The sequence below is a fragment of the Rosa chinensis genome, chromosome 4 (genome assembly GCF_002994745.2).
Source record: "Rosa chinensis cultivar Old Blush chromosome 4, RchiOBHm-V2, whole genome shotgun sequence".
Classification (NCBI taxonomy): Eukaryota; Viridiplantae; Streptophyta; class Magnoliopsida; order Rosales; family Rosaceae; genus Rosa; species Rosa chinensis.
In genome coordinates, this window is record NC_037091.1 from 57,674,373 (window position 1) to 57,696,317 (window position 21,945).

General features: G+C 36.8%; 1 long non-coding RNA gene and 1 other non-coding gene across 2 annotated transcripts; one reads left to right on the forward strand and one right to left on the reverse strand.

Moving 5' to 3' along the window:
* Positions 1-1,098: 1,098 nt before the first annotated feature.
* Positions 1,099-10,965, reverse strand: LOC112199636. Its single transcript, XR_005810323.1, has 6 exons — positions 10,936-10,965; positions 10,649-10,698; positions 9,719-9,974; positions 8,238-8,340; positions 1,417-1,746; positions 1,099-1,282 (listed from the first exon to the last, which is right to left on the reverse strand). It is a non-coding gene; the product is annotated as an uncharacterized LOC112199636 (transcript).
* Positions 10,966-19,862: 8,897 nt separating this feature from the next.
* LOC112198243 lies at positions 19,863-21,260 on the forward strand. The gene is made up of 4 exons (XR_002935911.2): positions 19,863-20,169; positions 20,292-20,369; positions 20,548-20,726; positions 20,852-21,260. It is a non-coding gene; the product is annotated as an uncharacterized LOC112198243 (long non-coding RNA).
* Positions 21,261-21,945: the final 685 nt, after the last annotated feature.

The window sequence follows — 21,945 nt, forward strand, 5'->3', positions numbered from 1 at the left end:
TGAAACTGCGCGCTGCTCTTTTGGAGACTCTTTTCGGACAATATGGTGGATATAGTCAACCTCTCAACCACTGAAGCTGTGAGAAAATAAAATCTTGTAATAATAGAAACTTAATATAAATTGTAATTACACTTATCCCAGTGTGTATATGAGTAGTTACTTGGAGGCTCCACAATGGCATGCTGGACAAGTTCGCAAAGATGAAAGATGTTTGATCAATTTCTTTCAGTCGAACATACTATAAATTAGATTATTGATAATGCACAGAGTGCATGAAACCTGAACACAGTTCATGTACAAATGAAAAGAAATGTAACTTGTAATCTATCTAAAACCATTTGAAAATAGGATCAGAAAGCTTGAAGTACAAATAATTCTCAGTAATGGAAGTACAAACAATTCTACAAATAGCTTCCACAATCATCACTACTAGAAAAATGGTCTTTTACGGCCCACAAAGAACGCCGTAAAAGACAAATTACGGCACACAAAAAAACGCCGTAAATGGGCATGTCGTAAAAGACAAAACTCTTTTACGACATGTTTAGAGAAAGTCGTAAAAGACCCCGCCTGCACGCCGTGAAAGGCAAATAAGAGCGCCGTAAAAGAGTTTCAGAGAATTTGAATTTCGTTTTTGAAATATAAAAGCGCGCCGTAATTGACCAAAAACGTGCGACGTAAATGATCTCAGAAGCACGCCGTGATTGATCTTAGAAGCACGCTGTAAAAGACAAAAATGGCGCGCCGTAAAAGGGTTCTATAAATTATTTATTTCGATTTTGAAATATAAAAGTACGCCGTAATTGACATCAGAAGCACGCCGTAATTGATATCAGAAGCACGTCGTAACTGATCTTAAAAGCACGCCGTGATTGACTAGCAAGCAGGCCGTAAATGTGGTCCTGTTTACATAAATGTTTTTGTAAATTTGTGGCGGGTAATATTTGCACCGAATTTTTTTTCCTGTAAATTTTGCAATACCATTTCAAAATCTAAATAAAACTACACAAGCTTTTGAGATAAGAATGTAGATAATAAACTGGAAGTATGAAATTACTAAATGTAAATTAATTGCCAATAGCAATTCAATACTGTATAGAATTGAAACAACTTAATACCAACAAATTATCATCACAATGCATGCCAAAATAGAAAACATTCTAGATTACTAGAGAGCATCTTAGATTAGAATTGTCTTTGTTCATTGCAAAAGATAAATCTATAGTGATCCATGGTTTGACCTTTTAAACATCTTCATACCATGCATGGTGCCAATTTTTACCTGCATAACCAAAACAAACACAAAAAGAGCAATGAAATGTAGCCTGTCATATTTGTTTTTCATTCAAGGAAAAAACATGCAGCTAAAGTTCTAATTTAGCAATTAATGTATCATAAGAAAATAGAAGCAATTACCTCCAAAATGCCTAATTCACTTTGATGTCCTTGATAGGCCATGCAATCATACTTCCTGTGGATGCATAAAGTTTACTAAACTCGCTTGTTGGGCGATACAAGGCTATATCATGAAAAACTTCATGCACCGATACTTTCCAACAATCATGGCCAAGAGGCACATGATGCACCTCAACTTCTGGATCTTTTGATATAATACTAGCACTTGCAACAACTACTTCTTCTTTAGCAAACCAACTTAACAACTATACTTGTTTCCCCAAACATGTCTTCTGGACCTTTTTGGGGTTATCTTGTTGCTTCTTTCCATTAAAACTTTGCTGAATTGGCCTGCCATTTTCTGTCTCATTATAAGAACTTCTAACACTTGCATCTTTCTGTTTCCTCTGTGCTATATCACTACCAGTACTTCTAACAATTGGATTTTCTTTACGTTTTCTATTTCCAATCTCAGTAACAGATTGTTGTGCACTAGTGTGTTCCTTTAGTGAAAATCCAAAAAAAAAAAAAAAAGCAGTCAATAATCTAACTAAATGTATCAAAAAGAAGTGAGATATGTACTGTATTAGCATCAACTAATGTAAGTGAAAACTTACATTGTTAATTCCTCCTTGGTTTAGCCGAGCACAAAGGCCTCTCACCATCTCTTGCAATTTGTCTACCACTTGTGTTTGAGCAGCAAGAGCATTCTCTAACATTGTGACCTTGTTACTTACATGTAGTTGAGCATCAACTTTTGAAGGTAGCGCACCGAACCCATACCCTCTTACTCGTCCTCGGGGATCTGGACCAAGTACTTTTGCAGCAGCATCATTCTTTATAGAAGACGGTCCAGAAACTGTTTCTTCTTCTTCCTTGTACTTTTTCACTTGTTTCTACATATATAAAGAATCCATAACTAAATATATAAGCATAGAGTGCTAGAAGATTTATGTAATTCAAAGGCTAAGACATAATTGAGCTGGAAGTAATAATGTGCTAGACCAAGCTGGAAGTAATAATGTGCTAGACCAGTACGTATATATATTATATATTTTGAACAAAAGTATTTAACTATAGATGCTTGCATTGTTACCACTATTTCTGAATCCACAGCTTCCTCGGTTGACCCTTTCTTTTGTTTTGCTTCATACGCACGAAGCCAAACATCAGACCTTGATATTGCATCCGGCGTTTCACTTTGTTGCTTCTATGGAATAAGGAAGCACATATTAATTATGACTGTTATTTTGATATTATGACCTCAACAAACTAATCAAATTATTCTTACCAACTCTGCCTCAAGGCAGGCAAAGCTTTTCCTACTTGTTGTATGCAATAAAGTTCTTTTTTCTCGCATTGACTTGAATCTTTTTGACTTTTCCTATAAAATTCCAAGTAGAAACATTTGTAAGGCTAAGCATGTATTTAAATTCTAACTTTAAGCACTACCTCACAAATCAATAAAGTTACCCTGAATTCTTCGGTGCTTCTAGATTTAACAAAAGTTTGCCACTCCTCCATTGAATCTACGATATCTGGTTTGAGTTGTTCAGCAGCACGTGGTAAGCCTACCACTTCAGCTTGTTCCATCACTTCTTTCATTACAAGGGATCTATGATCTCTCCAAATTTTGACCATTTTTCAAAAAATATGCTTCTTGCACCACTCATGAACAACATAATGTTGCTGTTAAAGAAGATTATAGGGAAGATTATTAGCCATGGTATGTTCCCAACTATTACACTATAACTAGACAAGGTCAGAGACCTATATTTTTTCGAAACAAAAGTGTATGGAAATTAACTTACCGTGATATGTTGCCAGATTTGTTCTCTATAAGTATCTGTGAGGTCTTTCCAATTCTTAACCGTAATTGGAACAAACTCTCTTGCTGTGACTCCAAGGAAGGAGGAAAACCCTGATGCATATTCCCCATAAGGCTGACCCCTAGCATTGAATTCAACTTCAACTCGACCTTTTTTCTTAAAGTCTTTATCTCCCTTTGCCTTGCCCCTAGAAGGCCTCTTAGAATTTGCTGGTTCCGTCTCATCTTCACACCTTGGAGTATTAGGTGTCACAATAGGCGATATGATATCAGGAGAATTAGAATCTGCATCCGATATTCTTATTGGTGGATTGCTTTCTTGCCTATTCACAGCAATAGCAGCAGCATTTATCCTTTGTTGTTGCTTTTTTCCTCTCTTACCACCTTTTTTTGAGGTCTGACATAAAACACATGATAATTGATTAATGACAACTGAACAACTCTAAGGTGATGCATAAATTGAGTGTTTTTGAAACAGTAAGGAAATAAGATTAACATTACCTCTGGCTCCATAGGGTGACGTATCAGATTATAGTGATGGTATCGATATATGTCGATCAATCCTCACTGTGTTCGCTATCACTCTGTTAGAAGCAAATTGTTTTTAAGGCAACTTCTTAGCAAATAGAAAGTTTTCTGGTTTGAACTCGCAAATACAGTAAAAAAAGAAGAAGTTACAGAGTCTAATTAATTAATCATCTATTTAATTTTTTCCCAACCATGAAAAAGAAATAATAAAGACAATTATTGTTTTATGAAGGCCTATTTATCTTGTGCCCAGCTTTACCATCTGATTTCAAACCAGAAACCATGCATATACAGACGTCTATTCAAATCAAGTGCAAGACCACATTCTAAATTAACACCGAACACAATGATAGAATCTAACCTGGAGAATTTCATCAAGTCTTCATTACAGCAGCAGCAGCAGCAGGCTTTGTGTATAATATATGTCTCAATCTTCACTGTCTTCACTATCACTCTGTTACAAATAAATATAGTTACCAGGCATATTAAATCACTTAAAGAAGGTAAAAAAAAAAATCATCAGACAATAGGAGGATACATTGAAGAAGAAACATATTGATATTGTTAATCAGACACTAAATCACTAAAACACTAAGCAATGCAGACTGAATCCATTACCGATGCATCTGGCATCGCATTAGCTTGGCCTCTTGTAAAGTCTCCATCACCAAAATTTATGGCAAGTTGTGATACATCTAAAGGCGTAGTTGGCATGTAATCATTCATATCAAAATTGTCATTCTCATAGAAACCTCTTGGCGGTGCTCTTAGAACTACGTACCAATTCGATGTATCACTATCTCTCGAGTAAAAGACTTGTTTTACTTGTGATGCAAAAACAAATGGATCTCTGTCAAATTGACGTTGGCGTTGATGGAGATTTACTAATGTAAATCCATCTTCCACTTTGACACCAGTTCCTAAGTTAGCCCACTCACAATCAAATAAAGGAACTTTAAAATTACGATAATCTAGCAAAATAATTTCTCTAATAACACCATAATACTGCACCTTATCCAGCCTTTGCAAGGTGCCTCTTGCACCTGCTTGACACATTGTGTCTGCCTCAATAGATACACCACTATTTTATGTCACTTTCTCAGCCTCCTTAGTGTGAAATCTGTTTCCATTGATCTTAGAGCCTAAACATGACAAAACATCTTTTTTAGGCTTACATGCAATCCACCTCATTGTACTTGACATATCACCACAGTCACCAGATCTAACTATGTTAGCCAACCAATCACTAAAAGTGTTCTGATGTTTTTTCTCCAGAAGGCGTTCATTCTTCGCAAGACGTCCATCATTAAGCCTAAGCTCATCTTTATGCAATCTAGTAAGAAACAGTGAATAATAAATTTAAATTGAGGATAATATGAATAAAAAGAAACAAAACTCAGTACACTCGTAGTATATACACTTATTCTTTCCATGGATCAAGTTCTGTAGTATTTGCCAACACATAACGATGAGCAATTTCTAACATACTAGAAGTCAAAGGCCTTGTCTTTTTCCGACCAAAAGGTTGCCCTTCTAATATGGTTTCATCTTCAAAAATATCATTACGCTTCTGTTGAAGACCTATATTAGTAGCTTGTTTAATGTACCCACTACAAAAGCGTGTAATCTCTCCAGCAAGATAATTTTCTGCTATACTTCCTTCGGGGTTAGAACGATTTTTAACATGCTGATTTAAGACACCTACATACCTAAATTGGAAAAATTATTAATTAAAACCAATAGCTATCAAGTTAAATTGTATCTCACTAAGAGTGGAAAATTGGGATTTTACTAACCTTTCAAATGGGAACATCCAACGAAGGTGTACGGGGCCGCCAATAAGAACTTCTTGTACAAGATGAATTGGTAGATGGACCATAACGTCAAAGAAAGATGGAGGAAAAAACCTCTCAAGCATGCATAAAGTTTCAGCAATCTCATTTTCCAGCAGCTCTACTTTGCTTATATCAATCACTCGTTGACACAGCTGATTCAGACAATCACAAAGCCGAAAGATAGCAACTCTTGGCCCCTTTGGTAAAAGACCTCTTAACGCTACTGACAACACTTGTTGTATTAGGACATGACAATCATGGGACTTCAGATTAAAGATCTTAAGCTCCTCTAATGATACCCGACTGGCAATATTTGAACTGTATCCATCTGGTGGTCTCAAGCTAAATACCCTCTTACAAAAGATCTGCTTCTCCTCCTTTAAAAATACAAATGGTGGTGTAGTTCCTTTAGAACAACTAGATCCATCATTTCTCCGACGCAATTTTTTTGAAATTCCCATTTCTTTCAAATCTTTGCGAGAGTTCAAGTTGTCCTTTGTTTTTCCTTTCATATTCAAGAGAGTGCCAATAATACTCTCACAAATATTCTTTTCTATGTGCATCATGTCAAGATTATGACGCAATAGCAAATGCTGCAATTCAAACAAAAGGAAATGAATATTAAATTCAGCCGATAACTCTAGTATATAGTTAAATTGGATGAGGACAAGAGGAAAAAAAAAATATTACCTGCCAATATGGCAACTCAAAGAAGATTGATTTCTTCTTCCACCGCTTTGTAAGCTTCGTAGGATCATCACCATCATCATCACAATCATTATCAGCATCATCGTCATAACTATTTAATCCACATTTTTTTCTTTTTCGATTACCTCTCATCATCTTTCCGTTATCACCTTTCTTTTTCTTTCCCCAATCATTTTTAATATTTTGGACAACTTGGTAAATTTCAGAACCACTTAACTGTTTAGGCTTCAATCGATGTTCCTCGGTTCCATCAAAGGAAGCTGCCATTGAGCGGAAGGGGTGATCATGGGGAAGAAACCTCCTATGGTCCATGTATGCATGTTTCTTTCCATTTACTAGCCATTTTGAGCAAGTTTGAACACCACAAACTGGACATGCTTTCTTACCCTTCGTGGAATAGCCAGATAAATTTCCATATGCAGGAAAATCATTTATGGTCCACATTAATAAAGCTTTCAAGTTAAATGTGACGTCCCTAAATGCGTCATGCACACTCACCCCATTCAACCATAACTCTTTCAAATCATCTATAAGTGGCTCTAAATATACATCTATATCATTCCCTGGTTGCTTCGGCCCAGGGATGAGTAATGTAAGCATTAAATTTTCCTTGGACATGCAAATAGAAGGGGAAAGGTTATATGTAACCAAAATCACAGGCCAACAACTATAACGAGAACTGAAATCACCAAAAGGATTAAATCCATCAGAAGAAAGACCAAGTCTGAGATTACGAGGCTCAGATGCAAAGGAAGGCCAATTCCTATCTATACTCTTCCAAGCCAATGAGTCAACTGGATGGCGCATCATGCCATCTTGACTCTTGTTAGTGTCATGCCATGTTAACTGTTCTGCTAGTTCAGCATTTTTAAACATTCTTCTAAATCTTGGTATTATCGGAAAATACCTCAAAACTTTAGCAGGAATGCCTTCATTAATTTTCTTTGTGTGCTTATCAACTTTCCAACGTAATGAGAAACATTTTGGACACTGAACTGCTTGTTCTAGTTCCTTCCGAAATAAGCAACAATCATTCACACAAGCATGTATCTTATCATAACCAAGGTCAAATGCTTTCAATAATTTTTTTGTTGAATATAAAGAATTCGGAAGAATGTGATCATTTGGTAAAAACCCACCAATCATCTCAAGAAGTTCATCAAAACCAGTGTTTGATAGACTATGTCTTGCCTTGAACTTATACAAGGCTACTGTTGTAGACATTTTTGTCCAGCCACTTCCTCCATAGAGGGGAAGTTCTGCCTCCTCTAATAAATTTTCATAATCAAACACATATTCGTTGTTTGTAGGTTCCCTAACATCATCATTTTCCAAACATGCATCCCTAAGCATTCGATATGTTGCTGGAACCTCAGTGTTATCATGTGTTCCTGCAATTGTTGTCCCTTCCCCATGAAATATCCACTTAGTGTATAAAGGATTCATCCCCGGTACAATCAAGTGGTCATAAACTATGTTATAGTTATGACGTTTTGCATTTCTGCAATCAATGCAAGGACACCTAATTCTTTCTGGATTCCCCAAACTCGCCTGAACAGTATCAACGAATTTACGTGCTCCATGTCTATACTCCATGGTGTATCTAGAGAAAAGAAAACTAATTAATGTTACCTTGTGTATAACATGCTCTTTAAACTAAATTTTAGTTTATTGGGAATTTTAAATTTAACCTTTCAAATTTGACCCATTCTTTGTCCATAATGTATTTTTTTCAGTAAAACAGCCCCCCCCCCTGTATTGTTTTCAGAACACAAACATTCCACAGATTAAATTCTATACATGCATTTGTAAAAGAGAAAATATCACTATAGGTCAAGAATATAAATAGAACATGCAAATGCTAGGACTAGTGCCAAAGACATCAATGCTATCTCTAATATTTAAAACAACAAGACATATAGGAAAAATGTAAAGTCACTTACAGTACGAAGTCTCCTCACTGCCTCTATTTGAAGTCTGGACGTCTTCCCTACTTAAATCCTCCCTATGGTTTGGAAAAGCTGACCAATTGCTATGACTAGTTCTCTAGATAGGAAAGGAAAAATGGAAAAGAAAGAAGATTAGTACCTTAATTAATGGTTGATTAATTGATACTTCTCAATTAAAGGACCAAATACAATAGCCCCCATATTTTCTACTTCTAAATTAGTAAAACATGTCTTCTCTCTCTATACCGTCTTCTTCATTTTTGTCTAAAAGTTATACAAAGTTTTTAAATATGAACTCAGTTTTGTCTCAGGTTTGGTTCTAAAGGCAATCTACTGTGAGATTCACCGCAATAATTCAAAGTACTAGCAAGCTTCAGTATCAATCACTCTAATTCCTTTTTCCAAATTGACCTCCATATACTCCACGTGTCACACCCCAAACATGAACTTGAAATTCTCTAAAATGAAAGCTGACATATCAATGTACAACATACTAAAATTTCAAGCTAATCAGAGTTCCAGAAGTAAGGGAAAAGATGGATGTAAATAGACTGAACTGTCAGGTTTTAAAAAAATGTAGCAGCAGCAAAGTCAACTTAGAAAATCCACCAAAAATTCATTTTAAGACCAATTGACAATCCATCAATTTTGAAACAACTATTGGAATGACTAGTTTCAGTATATACAAAAACCAGAGGTTAAATGATTCAAGTAGAAGTTCTAATCTCAGCAGAAAGTCAGAGGGTACACTAAAAATTCTAGAACTTAGCCAAAAACAGACCAGACATAAAAGAAAAATCACCGAAAATTCAGCACACATTGAAATAAGATGAAACTTTCCAAATCATTTGTTAACTAGCAGGACAAAAACATATCAAAATTTCACGACATTTGGATATAAGTAAGTAGGGAAACACAAGGCTCAAAGTTAACAGATCGGCAGCTTTCTCAGAAAATAAAAGAGCTAGCTGCCAAATAGGTGACCTGTTGCCAAATGAGAATTTGGAAAGAAAGACAAGCTTATAACAACCTGATGACACAAAATCTGGCCTTTGAAAGCATGTGCATATATCCACACACAGATATTCACTTCTCAGACTAGTCTAAGATAAATGCAACATAGCTATTCATTCAAGAAATCCAAACATACCAAAACTTAGTCATAACAATAACTTCAATAGCCCTAGTTTCTTAGTCAATCTAAAGACATGCAATCATCAGATAAAAGCTTAGCCATCTCCAATTAGCAAAGAAACCCCAAATTGCTACCGAAATCCCCAAACTTCAGCCTCATACATGACACATCTAATCAAAATATCACAAATTATCACAACCAAAAACAAAACTGAAGCTTATCCTATAAATTTTCATACAGTTACACAATTTTGTTCCCATACAAAATAAATCACCACATATTCATACAGATTCAACCATATAATTAAGCGTTGGAGAATTAAATTGGAAGAGGGACTTACCAAAGCAGCGGATGCAAGTCACTCTTGTTGTTGTTGTTGTCAGCCTGACACGATATGCGTCAAGTCTTGAACACAAGTGATATGAAAATAGAGAATCTTATTCTAGGATCTAGATTCTTTTCGCAACAATTTACAAAACTGTCTTTTGGCTCCAGTCCTATACAATCTGCAGTCCCCAAACACAAAGTTACAGAAAATCCTTCTTCACCATACTTCCCGACAATACCAGCCTTCTTGGTTCTCTTTGTCTGTATAGCTAATCAGGAATCAAGGCATCAGACCCACGAGCATCTCAATGGTTTAGAAAAATAAAAGAAAAAACAATAGCAGCATCGATAAAAGCTGCTCCTATCCAGGATTCAATTTAATTGTGATGTCATAATCACAGAAACAAAAACTGCAGATTGTAAAAAATAGAGGTCCACCTCCACTTTCTTTTCAGAAGCCGAATAATAGAAAGACAAGGCACTAATCACAGAAACTACATGATAATTTGAATATGACAACCGAAAACAATAAAATTACATCGAATTTCCCTTTTCAATTCCCCTGTGAACTTAGTATGAAACTACATAAAACTGAGAAAAGAACGAAAACCCTGTATAACCCACATGAAGTTCTATTTATTAAGGTTTATACGTAGCTAGATGCTGTACATTTGAAACGGTTTGCAAACTACACACCTTCAAAGCTTGGTATAAATGAGCAACAACAGTTCAATCAAGCAATTTATTAGTAAAAGAATACCGAGATTTCAAGTCAATCTCTTCAAATGGAATACAGAGAAATCTATAAATGCAAAATCAGTACTAATAACAAAAGTACGGGATCTTTGGATTGCAATAGTTAAAATTGAGAAATTAAACAACGTAATTTGAACCAAACCGCTAGATTCAAAGGAGAGTACAAATTAAGTAGTGTGGTACTCACTCAAGCCACGGCTACAGAGGGTCATCTCATCAATTGCTTGAATCAACCGCCTAACCATTGAAAACAAAAACAAATCAAAATGAAAACTAAATGGGCATACATACTATAGATAAAACAAGCGAATGAAGATGAATTTTCGAGAAGAGGACCTCCGTTGTTCAAAGAGGGACTTCTTGAGTTGGTTATCAGTTTGAGATTTGAGAGCGTCGTTTAAGATTTCAACAAAATCAAACAATAGAGAACAAAAATTTCCAATTATTGCAAGGAAGAACATATAGGAATCATACCCAGAAATAAGCGGTGGCCATTCTTGAAATTGTGCAATCTTGCTGGGAACTTTTCTAGATCTAGCGGTGGATAGTGGTGCAATCGTCTTGAGCAAGTTCGATTCTTCTGCAATCTTGCAGATCCGGCCGCTCTTCAACTCTTCTCAATGTAGATTCGGAGCAAACCGTCTTCCGCCGCTCGTTCTTGCCTTTTCTCTCATCTCAGTTCTTTCGTTTTTTTTTTTTTTTAAGAAACATGTTCACTTATATATCGAGTTAGTATTTGGGAAAGCTGGGAAAACTGGAAGGAGGGAAAAGCTAAAAATTTCCGCGCTAATCGCAAAATTCACGAACTCTTTTACGGCGTTTTCACAAACATGTCGTAAAAGACTCTAGATTACTCATTTAAGGCCTACATATTGTGCAAGCCGTGAATGAAAAGAGATATTTACAGCGTATTCCAAAAGCATGCCGTAAATGAACTAATTCATACACCATTTACGGCCCACATAGAAGTGTGCCGTAATTGATACTCATTTACGGCGCACATTGAATGCACGCCGTAAAATGTGCGTCGTAAATGATCAATTTTCTGGTAGTGCATTCAAACACTCTGATTGCAATTCCCATCCAAATTACCAAACTGTTTGCAATTCAGTTACCATCCAAAACTGGCAAAACATATGCCAAATTTCAAAACAGATACAGAGCCAATACATATATACAAATAACGGCAAAATAGCTCAATCAAAACAGCCAATAAACCAACTTATCAACAAGGCAACAGGCAACAGCTCGATCAACTAATGGAGATATTCAGAAATGCAGCAACTTGAAGCTCAATCAATTTAATGATTTTAATCATACAATTTGATTATACATTCATACAAATATACAATACCCAGCAACTTACCAAGCTTGATTTCAGCAACTAACCAAGCTTGAAGAGTGAAACCCAGAATGTAAGTGAAAACCCAAAAATCGAACCCATAGTGTAACCAACAGTTTCTGGCTTCTTGCTTTGCTGCTTGAGGAAGAGAGCAACCAAGTTCGAGACTTCAAGGCTATTTGACTGAAAATCCAGAAAGTAGTGGAGTTGTTCATGAGATACAGATCGATTGAAAAGTAAAAACCCAGAAATTTCGATAAACTATTTGACTTACCACCATTAGTTCATCACCGTGGAGTATAGAAAGGGTCGTCGACGCCTCGACAGTAGAGGCACTACAAGAGAAAATGTCATTGGCGACAACTCAAAGTTGTCGTGGAAAGTCTAAATTTCTCCCTTAATTGAAAATGCAACCACTTTGGGTTGTCGCAACCAGTTGTCGTCTAATGTGTTTTACTGATTGTCAAAAGCGACAAAATTACATGGTTGTCGTTTTTTTAATATGCACCGCAATTGGTTCCTCGCATATTACAAATTTGTGAGACACACAAGTGTGTCACCAAAAATTATGTGTGAGCTTTATATTTGTTATCGTTTTTAATATACGAGACTTCATTTACGTTACATATTCCATTTGCGTGGCTTGTATGTTTGTCGCATTTGAAATATGTGACACAATTCATTCCTCGCATATGACATCTTGTGAGACACTTAAGTGTGTTACAGATTGCTATATGCGAGACTTTATGTTTGTTATAATTTCTAATATACAAGGCTTTGTTTACGTTGCATATTTCATTTGCGAGACTTATATGGTTGATCATTTTTTTGGTTGCGAAAAATAATTGCAAAACTTTTCTTTTTTCTTAATTTCTTTTTATTTTATTTTACTTTTTTTTTCAGTTTCTTTTTTCTTTTATTCTTTATCTTATTTTATTTACATTTCCTTTTTGTCATATCGTATTATTTTTATTATTCAGTATTTTGTACAAAGTACAGGTATTTCGTATAATACTGCAAAAGAGATTTCCATCGGAACCCAGATTTCATAGAGCCAAAATACCAGTTCCTTGGCTTCTCTCTTCTCTCTCGTGCAAGGCCAGATCCAGCAACCAGAAACGGATATTGAAAAAGATTCCAGAACCTCTGAAAAGCCTTTCAATTTTATCCCAAATTATCATGTTTGTTCCCAATCATATTAAACCATGGATTGAAATTAGGGTTCGAAGAAGGAAGCGGTGAGCGTCGATTTTGACATCGCCAATATTTCTTCATGCCAATCTGAAACTCGATTTGAATCTAAATTGTTTCAAAACCTGATGATGAAGGCGATTGCAACCATCTTGATCTTCTGAGTTAAACGGAGTAAAGTCAAATCTGCTCTTCTGCAAAGAAAAGAAAGGAATTAAGAGAGGAAATAATAAAAGAAGGAAGAAGGGAAGTATGCAAATATGCAGACTATATGCATTGTATGCTTTGTCTTCGTCTGAGATATAAGATTAAACTTGCATATCTCTTTTGCTAAAAAGGAAGAAAAGATTAAATTTATATATTTCATTTGAGATAAAAGCGGAAAAAATTAAATATAAAATTTCCTTCTAATGTAAATGGTGGTGCTAAATATTAAAATATTAAATTTCGTTTGAGATAAAAGAGGAAATTATCAAATGATAAAGTTAAAGACACTGCTTTAATTTTCCGATGTGCCACCGTTATTGTAAAACAAATGGAGTAGTCGATATGACACTCTTTGCTATTTGGTGCATGTATGAATACATTGTAGTTGTAGAGACTCCTATTATTATTCAGGAGGTCCTCTTGAGGTGCATTGTTGATTGTATTAAGAGGTTTAGGCACTATATCCCCCTTATGTATTCATTGATTTCATTAATGAATGCTTGAGGGTAGCCGCTTCTCTTATTCAAAAAAAAAAAAAATCCAAAAATCAAAAGAATTTATTTTTTCCTCACTGAAATGGAAGGCATGCGGATATAAGTATCTAGTAAGTAATATAAACTTGAGGAAGGCATACAGATTACTCCTCACTCAGATTCGCTTTAAGAAGATTTCTCCTTATTCGGATTCTCCTCGAGGGGATTTTTCTTCACCCAGATTTCCCTTGAGAGGATTACTCCTCACCTATATTCGTCTTGAGAGGATTTCTCCTCACACAGATTCACCTTGAGTGAATTTCGCTTCATTCAAATCCGCCTTGAGAGGTTTCACCTCCCCCAGATTCGCCTTGAGAGATTTTTGCCTCATTGAAATCTGTCTTGGGAGATTTCACCTCGAGGCATTTTTTCCAAACAGATTGCGCTGCCACTTTATTACGTCATTTCCTGATTAGAAATCGTTCTTACATTTTATACCTCAATAAACCTCCATATTCTATAATGTATGTTTCTCTTCTCATATTTTACAAATATTTCTTCATTTTATCGGGATATATCCTAAATATCTATGATATTAGAGATATTTGATGATATTGGAGAAATTCCGCAGAAATAGTGGAAGATAAGATATCTTTCCTCTATGATATATCGATAGGTTGTGAGAAAGTACAAGTTGTCATATAATCATTAAGCGACAACTCATAGAAGTAGTCGCTTATTTGGTCTTTTGTAAGAAAATTAAAATTGTCACTTAAACATTAACCGACAACTCGTACAAGTCGTCGTCTAATTGGTTTTCAGTGAGAGAGTTCAAGTTGTCATACAAGGATTAAGCGACAACCTGTAGAAGTCGTCACCTAATTAGTCTTTTGTAAGAAAATTAAAGTTGTCACATTAACATTAACCCGGAACTGTCAACTAATAGAAGTGGTCGCCTAATTGGTTTTTAGCGAGGAATTTCAAGGTGTCACATAAACATTAAGCAACAACCCATTGAGGTTGTCGCCTAATTAGTATTTTGCGAGAAAATTAAAGTTGTCACATAAACATTAACCGACAACTAGTAAAAGTCGTCGCCTAATTAGTTTTCAGTGAGGAATTTCAAGTTGTTACATAAACATTAAGCGACAACCTGTTAAAGTTGTCGCCTAATTGATTTTCAGCGAGGAAACTAAGATTATCACATAAACATTAACCGACAACTCATAGAATTTGTCGCTAATACAGTTTTAAGGGACAAAAATCTAGTTGTCACATAAACATTAAATGATAATTGGTAGAAATTGTCGCCTAATTAACATTTTGCGAGGAATTGGGTGTTGCATAATGTCATATGGAAGACAACTGTCAATTTCTTGCAAATACCTACTTCATGCAACAAATTGGTTGTTGCCGATGAGATCATGTGCGACAACTGAATTTCCTCGTATTTACCAAACTTTTGCGACGAATTTTAGGTTGTCACAATGAAATTCCTTGCTTTTGCTATTTTCTCTTGTAGTGAGGAGAGAGGCTGAGATGGAAAGGGTCCGTGCCGGAGAGAGAGAACCCATGGGCTGGAAGCTGAAGAGGACTGAAGGAGCAGTGGAGTGGAGGGGCGCGGTGGAGCAGAGAGAAACTGAGGCAGAGTCGCGCAGAGAGAGAGAGAGTCGTGGTGGCACAGCGAAGCGAAGGAGCTCCGCGCACGAAGGCCCAAAGCTGGAGGCACGGTGACTAACTGAGAGTGACGGCGAAACGGGATACCTTCTGAATAGGTCAGCTTGTTTCGAATATCCATGACCCTTGGATATATTACCGATCCAACCGTCACAAATATTCACGAAACACACAGTATGGGATACCCCTAGTACTGTAGAATTTTATGTAGAATGCTCTTCTGGTTTGGAGTCCATGATACATTTATGTCGGGATTGCCCATTCACAAAACAATTGCTTCAAAACAATGGGGTGTTATCTCAAGTGTGCTACAATCCTCATGCTGCTCACTTGGATATTCTTGATTTGCATGAGTTTTAGAGGGGTGTATTGTATTTGGATTTGTGTGGAGTTTTTTTAAATGATAGACTTTGTCAAAAGTCCATCCATGGACTCTATAAAAAGTTCATAGACTTTTATTGATTTTTTTTTTTTTTTGATGAAGAGAGGTCAGCCCATTATATATATTCAGCAAGCAGTACAAAAACGAAACATCCCTATGGGGTCGACAGAAAGAATCGTTTCTTAGGGAACCCTAAACACCTATTCTATTACAAGAACAAGCCCTAGACCACCCCGAGTACACCCACCTTTTGAGGAAAATAATGCACCTTTATTTCAAACAAAGATCAAAACGTCCTCCTAAGCAAATAGTAAAATGAACTCTCAGAGAATGTGATCTTTGCGACCTAATAAAAAACTAAAAGCTAGGAATGGAAGATGACAAATCACCTTCCATCCCTTCCAAACTTAAACAAGCCTAACAAGCCCACCAAGCCCAGGAATGGGACAAAAACCAAACAGCCCACATCCAGACCCAACCAAAACACCTAGGACAAACCCTAGATGAGATTGATGTCAAACCACCACCGCCATACATCACTCGCCGGAGTTTGATGCCTGCATGACCACCATCACTTATAACATCATCCTGTAGACCAATACCAGGAAGAAACCCGAGCAGAAATGGATCCCATGCACGCTGAAGATAATAAACCCCACCACCATACTCGAAGCCCACTTCCAGTCTGGCATCCACTGCCGGCGAAGAAGAGTCGAGAGCACCACCGATCTCGTTGTCCATCAACATGAACGACCGATCCCAGCCACGCCAAAGAGTGCCACCATCGAACGGAAAACCCATCCTCTTGCTATCTATCTGAACAGATCCATCAGTTCTCCAACACGAACCAGCAGTTACAGCCCTGGACGACAGCAGCCACCAAGCGCCACCAGTCGCTTGACCCACGAGTACTCCTCTGTAGATCTGATCAAACATCAGATCTCAATCAATTCCGCCATCAGGAGCTTGAAAGAGAACTTTAGGCAGGTTTCGATGGAGAGGCTCGTCTTTACCACCACAGATTGGACCATAGAAGGAGGCAACTCCATCCTTCCAGATCGAAAGTACACTGCCTCCCCCAGCAAAGAGAGGAGGCGAAGGAGAGAGCTCTCTCGAGAGAGGTAGAACCATTTCTTTTTTTAACTTTTATTGATTTTTTAAAACCATTGATTTTTAGCACAGATTTTTTACTGATTTGTAAAAATCTACAAACTTTATATGAATGACTTCAATAGATTTCACAATACTTATAAAAAAGAAAAACCAAGCAAGTTTATTAGTCAGAGAATAAAATACAATGTCGTAGCTATGTTAACTAATGTCCATTAGCGTAGGAATCAGAGAAGCTCAAATAATGTCATGAAACAAACATATAAGAAAATAAAGGAAAAGCCTCCAAATATAATCAACCAAACCAAAAGGTACCAAAAACAGAGAAGGAAAAAAAAACACATTAATTGATGAAGTTTCATACCAAATAAGCAGACGTCTCTGAAACAATGATATGAATTATTCTTCTCCTTCATTTTCACTTTGTTGATTGTCATTGTTTTCATTGTTGGCATTTGGTTGGGCATCTGTCCACATATGAGTAGCAATACTCATTCTCCATTCATTAGCATTCTCTCTTTGCTGATCTTGGGTTTGAAAATCATCCCATTCAAAATTATCTTCGTGATTATCTATCAGATCTTCTTCTGGTCCAGGAGGATATTCATCTGAATGACATTCCTATTGAAGAAAAAAGAACATCCCAAAGTAAAATTTCTATCGGATCATCCCAAAGTAAAATTTCTAACATTAAAGCTCTACTCAACATGCACATAATATTCTCAAAGCATAAAAAATAACACTAAATTTTAGAAAAAGAACATAAATAACCTGACATAATTTTATCAGCCATTGCCGACTTTAGTGGTGGCCAACATTTGCTTCAAATTGAAGGGTTAAAGCAAAATTTTAATGAAAATTAATAACTCTATATAGAATCACCCAAAGCTTGAACCAAATTGCACCTCTGACATTACAATCATTTGAAGAAAGTTGACATGAGATTGTCAACATAAGTCCCATCTCAATGCAGGGTAAAATCACACACACTATTTTAGGTATAGAAAAGAAGGTTTGGCATGAAGAAAAAGAAAGAAAAAAAAAAACACCCACCGTTTGGCTTATCTACCCAAACTTAAGAGCCACAAGGGCAAAGCAGTAGCAAAAAAACGAGAACCATGCCATATAAGACGGCAACAAATACAAAAGAAACAGAAAACCTAGAGAGAAAAACAAATAAGAAGAAGAAACATACGCAGCAAACAATTAGGACGACAATAGCTAGCAATAACCATAATAGTGTAAGATGCATGACTATGATCGAACCGTAAAATCATTAGGCATATACATATAGACGACAAATTTGGCTTTTACGGTTTTAGGAGTTGATGATAATATTTGGGTTACTAGGGTTCCAAGCATCACAATTGAAAAACAAAAAAAATCAAATTCAACAACAACAATGAACATGTTAGGTATTAGAGGTTGATATCACAAAATGTTAGAGAAAAGAAAAAAGAAATCATGAAAGAGAGATGATGGAGGACCAACCTTTTCACGCGCAGAGAGAAGAAGTTTGACAGACTTTTCCACTCTCAAAATCTTTGCTCTGGTGGTTGGAAAAATATTGGAATCTGGTATTTATACTGAACACTACAAAGTCCATGATTTTCTAATTCCGTATGTATGAATGATATTTTGAGTACCTCTAAACTTCTATTCATTTTTAAAAGTCCTAATTGAATACTCCTAGACTTTGATGGAATTCATAAAGATTTTTTAAAGTCGTAATTGAATACACCCATACTTTTATGAGCTGTTAAAAGTCTTTATTGAATACACCCAAACTTTTAAATTCTATGGATTTATTTAAAAGTGCCAGTAATTCCATATACAATACACCCCCTTTAGTGTTTATGCACTTTTGGTTATAGATTTGGGTGATTTGATTTATCTATCATGAGGAATTTGGAAGGAAAGGAATTGTCGGATTCGGGAGAATAGGAGTGCTGCAATTTCTGAAGTGCTTCCTATGTCCATGACGAGGTTGCATGCAGGTTTCATAATTCAAAACCTCATATTGGACGTACTGTGAGGATGTCACGTTGGTCTTCAATCTGCTCCTTTGGGATGGTGCAAGATTAATGTGGATGGTTCCTATATTTATGCTACAAAATGTGGAGGAGTGGGTTTTGTACTAAGGGATAGCTTGGGAAACTTTCTTGCTGGGGGAGGTATGCCGCTACAGGGGTTATTATGCCTGGAGCACGCTGAGGTGTTAGACTGCAAGTTGGCATCGAACTTTGCTGTGGAGCAGGGGTTGTTCCTGCTTTACTGGAGCTTGATGCTCGGATGGTACAGAGACAGCTTGATGACCCTAATACTTCAGTGCTGGGGTGAATATATGATGATCTAAGTTTATTATTTGAGTCATCTAAATTTGAAGATTGTGCACGTGAGTAGGAGTGCAAACAAGATGGCTCATCTCATGGTAATACATGCTAGTTTTGAATTACAGGAACATTATTATTTTTCTTCTTCTCCTTCGTTTTTGCTTGCTACATTAGCAGGTGTCGCTATCTCTATGTAATTTCATCCAAAGTTCAATAAAATTTTGACCTCCAATCCTTTCCCTAAAAAAATAAATAAATAAAAAAGAAACGCAGCTGACTATAAACAATATAGAGAAGTACAAAAATGTCGTTGTTTTAATACAAGGAAAATAGTTTTTGCCACTACAACATCCCCCTTGTCATTTCGTATAATACCACCAAACGCCTCCGACATTCCCACCATCTACATCTAACTTATGAGCCATTGGGAGGAAGGGACTAGGGGTGGGCATAAATGACTGAAAGACCGAAATACCTAAAGGAACTGATCCGAACCGATCGGTTCGGGTCGGGTATTAGACTGAAATAGGTGATTTCGGGCCGGTTCTGTCCCCGTGCTAAGTGATGTCGGTCCGGTCCCGGTTCTTGACTAGCGGTGAATGCGTGGACCAGAAAACCTGACCTTGTGTACTTGTATTTCATTTATAGGTTATTTTTGTTAGTCTATTGTGTTACTATGGACCTGTCCACATGCAATTGGTAAGTAAACCTAAAATCCCAAATCGATATTCCATCCTCCGCTCTCCGCCTCTATCTCTCTGTTCGAGAGTTCTGGAGACCAGAAATCTAGTCTTCCAGCCACATGCCCACATCCTCAGTTCTCAGCTTCTCATCAGCTCTGCCTCTCTACTCTCAGTAGGCCACAATCCCAATTCCCAAATCCTATATCGCAAATCGATCCCAAATCCAGCTATCCAGGTACTCACCGTACTCTTCCGGCCTGGTCTCACAGTCTCTCTTTCAAGTTCCGGCCACAGTCTCGCTCTCACATAGGTACTCACCACAGTCTGACTCTCTATTTCGAGCTTCAAGCTTTAATGCTTGATTAGTTGATTTCAGTCATTTCATTTGATTGATTTTTGATTTTGTCTGTATTTTGATATGTTTTGTTGAAGCATTTAAATTGGAAACAGCTCAAGAATCAAGATCAGTGTATATTGAGGCTTATTAGATCAATGGATCCTGCTGCCATGGTGAGTTATGAGTGTTTGCTGTGTTTTACAACTTAAGTTTTATGAAAAAAAATGGAAAGAGGTACATTTACTGACATTTGCGCAGATTTGCTGCTATTTCTTGCTCTTGGTGTTCACTTTGCAGTCTTCAATTTTAATCTTTACATCTCATTTGTGATTACTTCTTAAGTTGTTGCAGATATAGCAAAGGGAAAAGAAGTAGCTGTGCAAAGTGAAGATGAAGTAACTGTTGAAGCTAGAAGATCAAAGTCTCCAAAAGAGCTGCAGCTGCAACTCCTTCAACAAGTGTCGTTGCTGGAACCTCAAAATCTGCAAAAGCAGCAACACAAGTGCTGCTGCCACCAAGAAAAGCTAAAGGTATATTAATTTATTGCCTTGCATTGGTGCAAAATATAAGTGTATAACTGTATAAGGTGTAATACATTGGTGCAAACTTCAAGTATAAGTGTATAACTGTGTGAGTGTATAACTAAAATGTGTAGGGAAAAAAATGAAGAGGGAGGAGCAGCTGCATAGCATTGAGCATGGCAGTATGCATGGAAGTTTCTGAGTTGAACAGTTTCTGATTTCGGATGTTTGGACTTTGGACTTTGGCCCTTTGTTTTGTTTTTAATTTGTTATGTTGTTAAGACAATATGTGCTGCTGTTAGTTGATTTGTTTTTAACTTGGTGTTGATATTTGATAAGTTTTGGTGTTGCTGAACTTGGTTAGTTGGTTTTGTTTTTAATCTGATATGTTGATCAGATGACTATTATTTGCAGAATGGTTGTATTTTTCAGCATTGCAGCCTTGCTGCTAGTGCAGATTGCATTGTAGATTTGTAGTCTCTATTTGCAGCCTTGCTGCAGAACTGCAGATTGCATAAATGCAGAATGGTTTTATTTTCAGCTTTTCAGCATTGCAGGTAGTGCAGAACTGCAGAAGTGCAGATTGCAGAAATGCAGAATTCTTTTATTTTCAGCATTGCAGCCTTGCTGCTAGTTCAGATTGCAGAAATGCAGAATCTTTCTATTGCAGAATTGCCTAAACAGATGCAGGTCAAAATGCACTAGCAATGCTGCAAAGATTTACAAGACCAAAAAACTGAAAAAACCGGCCCGTTTTGGACAGGTCCAGATTTAGCCCGGTCCCTGTTATCTGAAATTGCAAGCCCGGCCCAAATTTATACTGCCGGTCCCTGTCCCTGAAAAATCACTGCCGGTCTGGGACCGTGCCCAGCCCTAGAGGGGACCAAGATCTAATAGATTTTGTCCCTATAGCATTTGCTTGAGCAGCCAAATTACCAAATATAACTTCCTCGAGCAAAGCCACACAGCCTTCCCATATGCCATCACCACATGTTGCATACACACGTAAAACATTTTCAAAGTCCTTTCCTCACGAGTTTGCATTAATGCCACTTCCCATTAGCAGGAAAAATAAGAGTTTTGCAATTGAAGGAAGAATGGATTCAATATTGTATGGTCATGGAGACTATCATTTTTCAAAAGTTTATCTATAACCAATGAGAAGTAGAGCAGAGAAAAATATTACCAGAGCTTATTGCCCTATTCCATGCACCTACTGTCATTAGCA